Source organism: Saccostrea cucullata, unplaced genomic scaffold (assembly GCF_032062105.1).
Source record: "Saccostrea cucullata isolate Sc308-1 unplaced genomic scaffold, CSIRO_AGI_Scuc_v1 ctg3765, whole genome shotgun sequence".
NCBI lineage: Eukaryota > Metazoa > Mollusca > Bivalvia > Ostreida > Ostreidae > Saccostrea > Saccostrea cuccullata.
The window spans coordinates 55008-63740 of record NW_026919442.1 but is presented as its reverse complement, the minus strand read 5'-3'; the positions used below and the strand labels follow the sequence as shown (position 1 = coordinate 63740).

General features: G+C 35.5%; 1 pseudogene; it reads right to left on the bottom strand.

The window, feature by feature from the left end:
• Positions 1–579: 579 nt before the first annotated feature.
• On the bottom strand, positions 580–1546 carry LOC134231695 (uncharacterized; annotated as a pseudogene).
• Positions 1547–8733: the final 7187 nt, after the last annotated feature.

The following is an 8733-nucleotide window of genomic DNA, read 5'->3' as shown; positions in this document are numbered from 1 at the left end:
TAATGTCACACTACCCCTGATCTAAAGGATAAATAATGTGTGCCTCTAAAATATTTAGCATAAATATTTCTTTTGATAAAAATAAGGTTATAATTAGTTTAATAAAAAGAAATTATTTCGAAATAAAGTTATTATATTTGCTTTTAATGAACCTTGAATCTACTCTGTGTCCGAAAGCTTTCTGATATTTTATCTCCATTTAAATTTTTACTTTTAATGTCCCTTTGGAGAGATGGTAAATAAACGTAAACCCCCTTTACCCAAGAATGCATGATGGCAAGTTGAAAATGTGAATAGTCTACATAGGCAACACAAGGCACAGGTAGGTAGACAAGCACTAATTGATCAGAAAGCATTTGCACAAAGCTAAAAACTTTATACATATATAAATCAACTGAAGTTGAAATGGTGTATTTTACCCGTTAAATAAAAATCTTAATACTCAGTACACATGAAAAAAGATAGGTGTCAACCACCTCACCATTGTACAAGTTCTAATATTTAGACTGGTCGAGTTTACATCAAAGAATGTGTCTGATAGTCAGATGTAACCGTATACCAAAACTGTCCAATACTAGTCTAGTTACTAAAGCGAGATTTCTTTGCTTGAACTAGTAGTTCTGTCCTTGGTGGTGGTACAGGGGAATTGTTTTGATATCCCCTTCGGATCACCCACTTCTAGTACCATTTTCCCTTGCAGAACTTCTTTATCTTCCAACCTTTTCCGCAGAACTAATTTAAGAAGGGAAGACACATGTGTGTACTTCTTCTTTTCTTTCACAGGGTACACACTCCATCGACCTGACTTTTATTGAAAGTTCTCTGCATCCTAGAAAATGATTGTCATCTTCAGTGTTTATTCATTACAATTAAATATTAATTTTCATATCTTCTTTTAGCTACATAGCAGGTATCATTATCTTAGGGATAAATACCTGACAGTGCCATCTTTGTTCACAATTGGTGCTTTGTCAACATTTTCATTGTAATCTAGTGCTGCCAAAAGACTCCTGGCTCTGTACACAGGCGGTGTATAGGCAAATCTTTAAGAGTTGTACATCAGCATGTGGTTGTGGAAGCTTTCCAGCTCTGCAGTGCTTCTGAAAGACAAATAGTACACTTTGAGGACATTTATATTGAGGATATTTTATATCAAAGTGAAATACATAAGTTAACCTGACACACATTTAATGGTTTACAAATATTGCATACCTGAAATTCGGGTATTTAGGTATGATGTGCAGTATCCTCTTGTCTAAAACAATTTTTCTAAGAGCTTCATGAGCTGGACTGCCCTTTATCAACAACTCCTTGTCCCCTGCTTCTTCACGTGTTAACCGGTCACGGTAGCCTAGTGGTAGAGCGTTCGCTTCGTGATCGGAAGGTCGGGGTTCGATTCTCGATTGTGGCCTCGCGTCATACCTAAGACGTAAACATAGGTAGTGACTGTCCCTTCACCGAGCGCTCGGCACTAGAAGTGAAAGTCACGGGTCTTTCGGATATGACCTTAAAAACCTAGGTCCCGTGTCACGGTAGGCTTTGGCATGATAGAGAACCCTTACTGCTCAATGGCCCCGAGTGCCGAGAATAGGTCTAAATTTGAAGCCCTTCACCGGCATTGGTGACGTCTCCATATGAGTGAAAATTCTCAAGAGGGACGTTAAACAATATACAATCAATCAATCTTCACCTGTTAAAGGGTCATGCATACATGTACTTGTACCCGTCTCACTATAGGGTAAGTACCACTCGTGTTCTCCAACGACGTGATGTAAAACTCCCACCCACATTCACTAGAAATTAATGATAGTAAAATATAATTCAACAAATAACATTCAGTTACCAGTATATGGTCTTTGGAAAATTTACCAACTTCTTCATGGCTATGTTTAACTGCAGGATAATTCTTCTCAGTAAATATGAAGAACTCATTTTTTAATACAAACAGATAACAGCAAATCAAAAAAAAAAGTCTAAAAAATCTTGAATAAACCGCCTATAATAACCTACGAAACTTTGAAAACCTCTGACTTCTTTGCGGGTACTAGGTACTGGCAAATCTTTTACACTTCGATTTTTGGAAGGATCTGTTTTGACACCTTGTGAAGAGACAATATAGCCTAAATAGGGAACTTCTTTTTGAAACAATTTGCATTTGGAAGCTTTAAAGGTCAAATTGGCCTCCTTAAATCTTGTGAACACTTAATAAAGGGTAAGTTTCAAAATCAGAACCAAAAACAATGACGTCGCCTAGATAACAAAGACATTTTTTTCAACTGCAAGTTATTCAAAACAGACTCCATTAGTGTTTGGGCTTCATTTTCAATTTTCCCTATTTTAGCTATTCAGTGTATTTTTTACTAGAATAGTTTGAGCTACGAACTCATTTTTTTTTTTGTATTCCTTCTCAGTCAAGTGGTAAATTTACTCTCTTCACTGAAGATCTTGCAAGGAAAAGAGCAGAGGCAAAGGCAGCCAAGGCGAAAATTCAGTATGCGATAAAGGAATTAGAACTACGAAAGAAGCAAGCAGAGATAGAAGCAGAGCTCGAGGTGCTGAACCTGCAAAGAGAGGCAGAAGAGGCAGAGGCGGAATGTCAGATGCTGGAATCTACCATGGGATGTATGTCACCAATGTCAGCTCCGGTCAAAGATTCTAAACCTCCACTGACCCAAGGAAAGACGAGTCATGTTGATATACAGGCTTCTCCTGTCGTACATATGAATCCATATGCACCACCATATATTCCACATCAACAGACCTCACCTCAAGTGGCTGACGTAACTCGATTTCTACTAAGAAAGGACTAACTCTTTTCTAGACTTTCTAGCTTTAATGACAAACCAGAATCACACTGTGCATGGAAATCAAGTTTCCTTTCGGTTGTGAACAAACTACAAATTATGGTATCCGAACAAATGGATCTCCTGATCAAATTTCTAGGACAAGAATCAAGAAAATATGCATTAAGCATTAAGACATCAAATATCTTTGATTTGTCTAAGGGATTACAAAGGCTGTGGGATCGCCTTGACAAACGCTATGGGGCTCCAGAACTTGTAGAAGCTTCCATTAGGACCAAACTCTCCAACTTTCCAAAACTAAAAACAAGGACGACGAGAAACTTTACGAGCTATCTGACATCCTCATGGAATTACATTCCTAAAGGAGTATCCCAAATATTCATGCATGTTATCTTATCTGGATTCTTCAGTGTGAATAAGGACAATAATTTCCAAATTGCTGTATTCCATACAGGAAAAGTGGACCAACCGTGCCGTAAAATATAAAAATACACATGGAGCCATCTTCCCTCCATTTAACATCTTTGTTGACTTCATCAAGGAGATGAACAGAATCATATTATTATTATCATAGAATATATTATTAAAACAAGGGAAATGCTCATTTTACGTTTAACATTCCAATAAAAACTTACAAAACGAAATTTACCCGATTCTAAACGCACGATCTCGCACAATTATAAACGCACACGATTGAGTCTGATACACGAACGATCTTTCACGTTACACGAACGATCGCTCACGATACACGAACGATTCTACACGATTGGTTTATCACCAATAACGTTCCAGCCATTGTAACTGGCTCTTAAAAAAGTACTTAAAACAAGCAAGCGCTCATAAAACGTCATTTTCAATTATTCAATCAAAACTTGATTTAAGCGATATGAAAGAAAGAAGCTTTGGTCATCGATTAAAAACAAAATGTGCAAATCCTTTCCGTTTATGTCCGATCTCGCTATTTGTTGAAAGATCTGGAACGTCAGATGGCATCGAAACCTATGTCTTAAAGGAAATAAAAATATCCTAAGTGGTCTGGAAATTTATTAAACCCTAGAGATAGGGTTTAAAATAAAGAAATATGAAAATGGGAGAAAAAATATTGAGAAGCAGGATGGATGGATCTCATCCCTCCTTTCCAAATAAATTGAAGTTGGAAAAAAGAGAAGAAGTTGTGTTTGTTTCAAGGGGGGGGGATAATTTCCTGCATGTGTAACGAACTTGACATGTTTAGGGATCCAGGTTCTGAGTTTCTGAGTCATTTAGATTGCATGTAATTCATGATCAGTACTCATAAAAAATATTTTTGTATCATTGAATATTAATTTGATATATACTTATAGCACTAGCTCTGAAATCCAAATAATTCCAAGCCGCCCCCCCCCCCCGGCCACTTCCATGCCCGAATGGATTTATTGGATAATGGAGCCCTAACTATTAAATGTTCCTGAACCATGATGACGAAAATATTGTTTACATTTGATGTGTATCTTTACAGTGTAATTGTATAAAGGAATTGCTCGTAACTGGTTTGTCAAGATCTGAGTTGTATAAAGAAAACAGACTATAGGTGTGAGCACTCTCCTTTATTGCGAACCTAATGACCTTTGACTAGTTCAAGAGGAACCACGTGATGTAAATTTAAATAACAATAACATAAGTAGGGGTGAGTCATAGCCTGTATACTTTTAACCAGTGTAAAATATAAAAAAAAAAAAACGATTGATTAAAATTTTATTGCTTGAAAAAGGGGAACCCTTCCAATAATTGATTTTTATAAATGATCTAATAAGTAAGTTATATTTACTTAAATTACGTTTCCCCTGAAAGAGGAACATACAAAGTTGATAAAGAAGAGATAATAATAATAAATTATTTCTGAGACTATAAACAATATTAAGCATTCAAACCTTTTTTGCTCTATTTTTTTATCTATTTTTTGCCATTTCATCATATGACGGAATGTCTGATTCCTTTTGGCACTCGCAAAGCGGCATGTAGGACAGGCGTATATACATATATATTGTGTAACTGAGTCCAGTAGAGACGTGTCTCTTTCATCGTCTTCAGAAATACTTCGCATCCGTCAGCAGGGCAGGTGATTTCCTCCATCAATCCTTTTTTGGCGAATATCTCCATCTAACTGCTCAATTTTTTTCCTCCGTTACTAGGATTTCAATATATCCATCACGCAATCTTGAAAAATAATTGTACAACTACTAAGTATTAGAATTTTTTTTCAAAACAAGTCAATTATACCAAGGTAATATCAGAGTATAAGAATAGGGCGCCAACAGTCCAGAAGTTTTTTTTAATAATATTCCAATTCTTTTATATTACCATGAAATAAAAGATAAAAAATTAAATTTCCAAATGTTAATTACACAAATTTAAAAGTACAATTTATTGGAAATATATTTGAAAATATATGTTACTTTCACATAATTACAGATAATGTTTGAAAAAAAATAACTAATCTGAAATAATTTATATTAAAGTTAGGGTGAGTAGATCTCCCTGGGTTTAATTCTTCTCCCTTTTCAGGTTTTCACAGTAGATCTCTATCCATCCTTAGATGTATCATCCATGCAAGTTTGGTCAACAAAGGGCTTAAAGTTACTTGGAAATGAAACCTGCACCAAAAACTTTAACCTGTTCACTCAACCGGAAAATGAAGTTCAGATTCAGCATACGAAGCAAGTCTGGTAGTATCCATCCTAAGATGTATCATCCATGCAAGTTTGGTCAATATAGGGCTTAATGTTACTTGGAAATGAAACCTACACCAAAAACTGCACCAAAAATGTTAACCTGCTCCAAAAACTTTAGCCTGGTCATTCCTTTGCTGAAATTGCAGCATCTTAAACTTTGATTGGTACAGTGAAACACACTAGAACCCATCTTCCATGCATGTCTAATCAATATAGGACATAGAAGTAGTTGAAAAGAAAACTGGCGAAAGTTCCGTTTTGTTCTATTGAATTAAAGCATGTTGGTTTGATGATCATATTGTATAGCCGGTTATTTTGGCGGGGATTTTATTATTCCTAATTTGGCTATTTTTAAAATTTCACCAAAGCTTCAAAGTTTGGTGTGCACTACCTTGTATTTTTTTAGGATTTTCCGCCTCGACTTGAATCTCCGGCACAAGTGACATGGTCGCTCGTGGTTGACGAGATAATCCGGGCAGGAGAAGAATGCGGGGCGTTGCTGACAGGAACAACATGTATATTTGTTCGCGGCCTCAGGATTCCAGCATACCGGACAATTGTCCATGGTCGCTACGGGTGCCCTGATCCCCTTTCTGGAGAACCGTCCCTGGCCTAGCAGGCTGAGTGGTAGATATCATTTCACCTGAGTAAGTCTGATGTAGCTTCAGGATCTCCAGAAAGGGGAGTTTTCCTGTTGACAAGGTTGGTTTAAGGCGTCTGACTCCTCGGAGTGTCCGGGATGGACATGGGTTTGAACTCAGCCCTGGGAAGACGGAGGTGGATCCGGCGGGGTCTCCGTCCGTTATTGGTCGACCTTTTGTGACCCCGGCTTATCAAACCTGGGTAATGTTGGTCCGTCCCATACCCCACCCTCCTGGGGACTAAGTAAAAACCTTGGAAATCGACGATGTCGGAAGCCATCTTGAACGTATAAAAAATACTAGCAAAATGATACTGACTAGTCCTACTGCTTAGCGTTTTTATTTTCTGACTCAAGTAACGAACGTTGAAGAAAGCAGGGCTAAGCCCACCGTCAAAAACAAAGCGAGCCCCGATTGTGTTTGTTTTGTGCTTTAAGAGCTATACTTTTCCATGGATTATTTTTTTATGTATTCATCATGGGATCAAATCAAAATTCGGATGTAAAGAAGGTAAGATTCCTGCCTCTTTTCTTACGAAATTAACATATGACATGAATCTGTCTCGGAGAAAACAATAAAAAAATGTAGAAGATAGTAGGTTAAATCCAGTGGGCGGAGTCTATGAAATAGACATTTCAATTTTTTATAGAGTGTGAGACCCTGAAAACTTATGAAAATTCATAATTTACCATATACGAGGGTTGATCCAAAAGTAATGACACTGTGTCTATATCTTTATTATTTGGCGTCATATTATCAAATATAATGCACCAAAAGATGCATAAACATAAATCTAATCAAAATTGAAAATTTCATTTAAAGCCATTTATGGCGTAACTGATCAAAAAAATATATTTTTGAAAAATACAAAAATAAGTAAAGAAATATAGTTAATACATTTAAATTAAAACTTTTCATACAATTCTGAACACGGAGAACACCTCGTTTCATCTAAAAATACGATTTTATCTTCTCTGTATTGTGTTATTTAAATCTTTTGTATTTTCTTCCGAGTCGGAGAAAATTCCGAGAATCCAAATTAAATTGTAATATCTTTAAAACGCAATTGATTTAGATGTTGTAATTTACGGAAAAGTTCTATCTTTATATAAAGTAGTGATACAATTAATAAGTTCTTATAATCTTAGTCTAAAATTTTTTCATTGTAAATACGCCATATATGGCTTTAATAATGTTCAATTGAATTCATTTTATAGATGTTTAAAACAATAAACATAGGGGGTGTCGCCGCGTCTCAACCAAACGTCACGTCTTATAGTTAATATTGATAGAATGAAAAGAAAACAAACACATTTAAAAAAACATCTAAAAAATCGTCTAATCGTCCAAGATTTTAAAAGACAAAATTTACGACTTTTTCTTATCATTAGTTAAAAATTAAATGGCAGCATTGTGTTTTTTTTTTCATCATAAACAGTATTGTTTATATCTGATGTATTCATAAAGGAAATGTCGAAATGAAATGAAACACCGAAACGAGTTGTAATGTATTTTTCCTTCAAAATTGAGAAATCACAAAGAGAAACAGTTATGATGGTTAATCAAATTTGCAGAGGAAAGAATGTTGACAAGAGACTTGTTCATAGATGGTTTCAGAGATGTTGGGCGGGTACTGGGTAAATTAATGATCATTTGGGGACAGAAATGCCGAAAAGATAGGAGGTCGGGTGGAAACGTTCAATGGCGTCGTCGTTGTAGTAAAAGAGATTAGTGGCAGTCTAAGTGATATGAGAGACTTTTAAGTTTGTCGTATGGTATTGTTCAAAGAATTTTGATGAAGGATTAAATTATAGATAAAGTGTACAATTAGTGCCAATTGTTCTTAAAGAAATTAAAATGGGTGAATGTTTTGTGAATATCATTTTTCTTAGTAAAACGATGGAAAGGCGTTTTTTAAAAGTGTGTGACGGTGCATATCCGTTTTATGACGTTATTTAGGTGCGGCGACTACCTTAATCGCACTTTGTGTTTGTCCACTTTGATTCGATATTTTGAAAAGTATAAATCATTTTAATTTCATTATTCCAGGACTTATTTAAAATAAATATAGCTTACTTCATGTAAAATTTTGTTAATTTACGTCGACTAGGAGATATTTTATCGAAGTTGTGACATTACTTTTGGATCAATCCTCGTATAATTGAAACATCTTTCAATACTTTGTGGAAACATCTCCATTTGAATGACTATAGCTGTAACGGTACATAAATTCATCAAGAATTTCTGAAAGCTTATTTGTATGAATACCTTTCTTTTTTTTCATTCGAAGCTTTACTTATCCCCATAATCCCTCTTTGGCATTTGTACAGCATCCATTTTCACTTACAAATTCAACACTATGATTGACAGTTTCATGATGGAATTTTTCTTTAATCATGCTTTAATGAGCAGCCCATTGGTCTGAGAAGATTGATGTACCCAGTAGAACATATTTGTGCATAATTGGTACATAGTAATACAGTGTCTCTGCATCTGTTGTCAACCATCTGTAAAATGTGGTTCTTGTTTCACGTTCAATTATACCGAAAACCAAGAAATGTTGATTTTCTCTCCCGA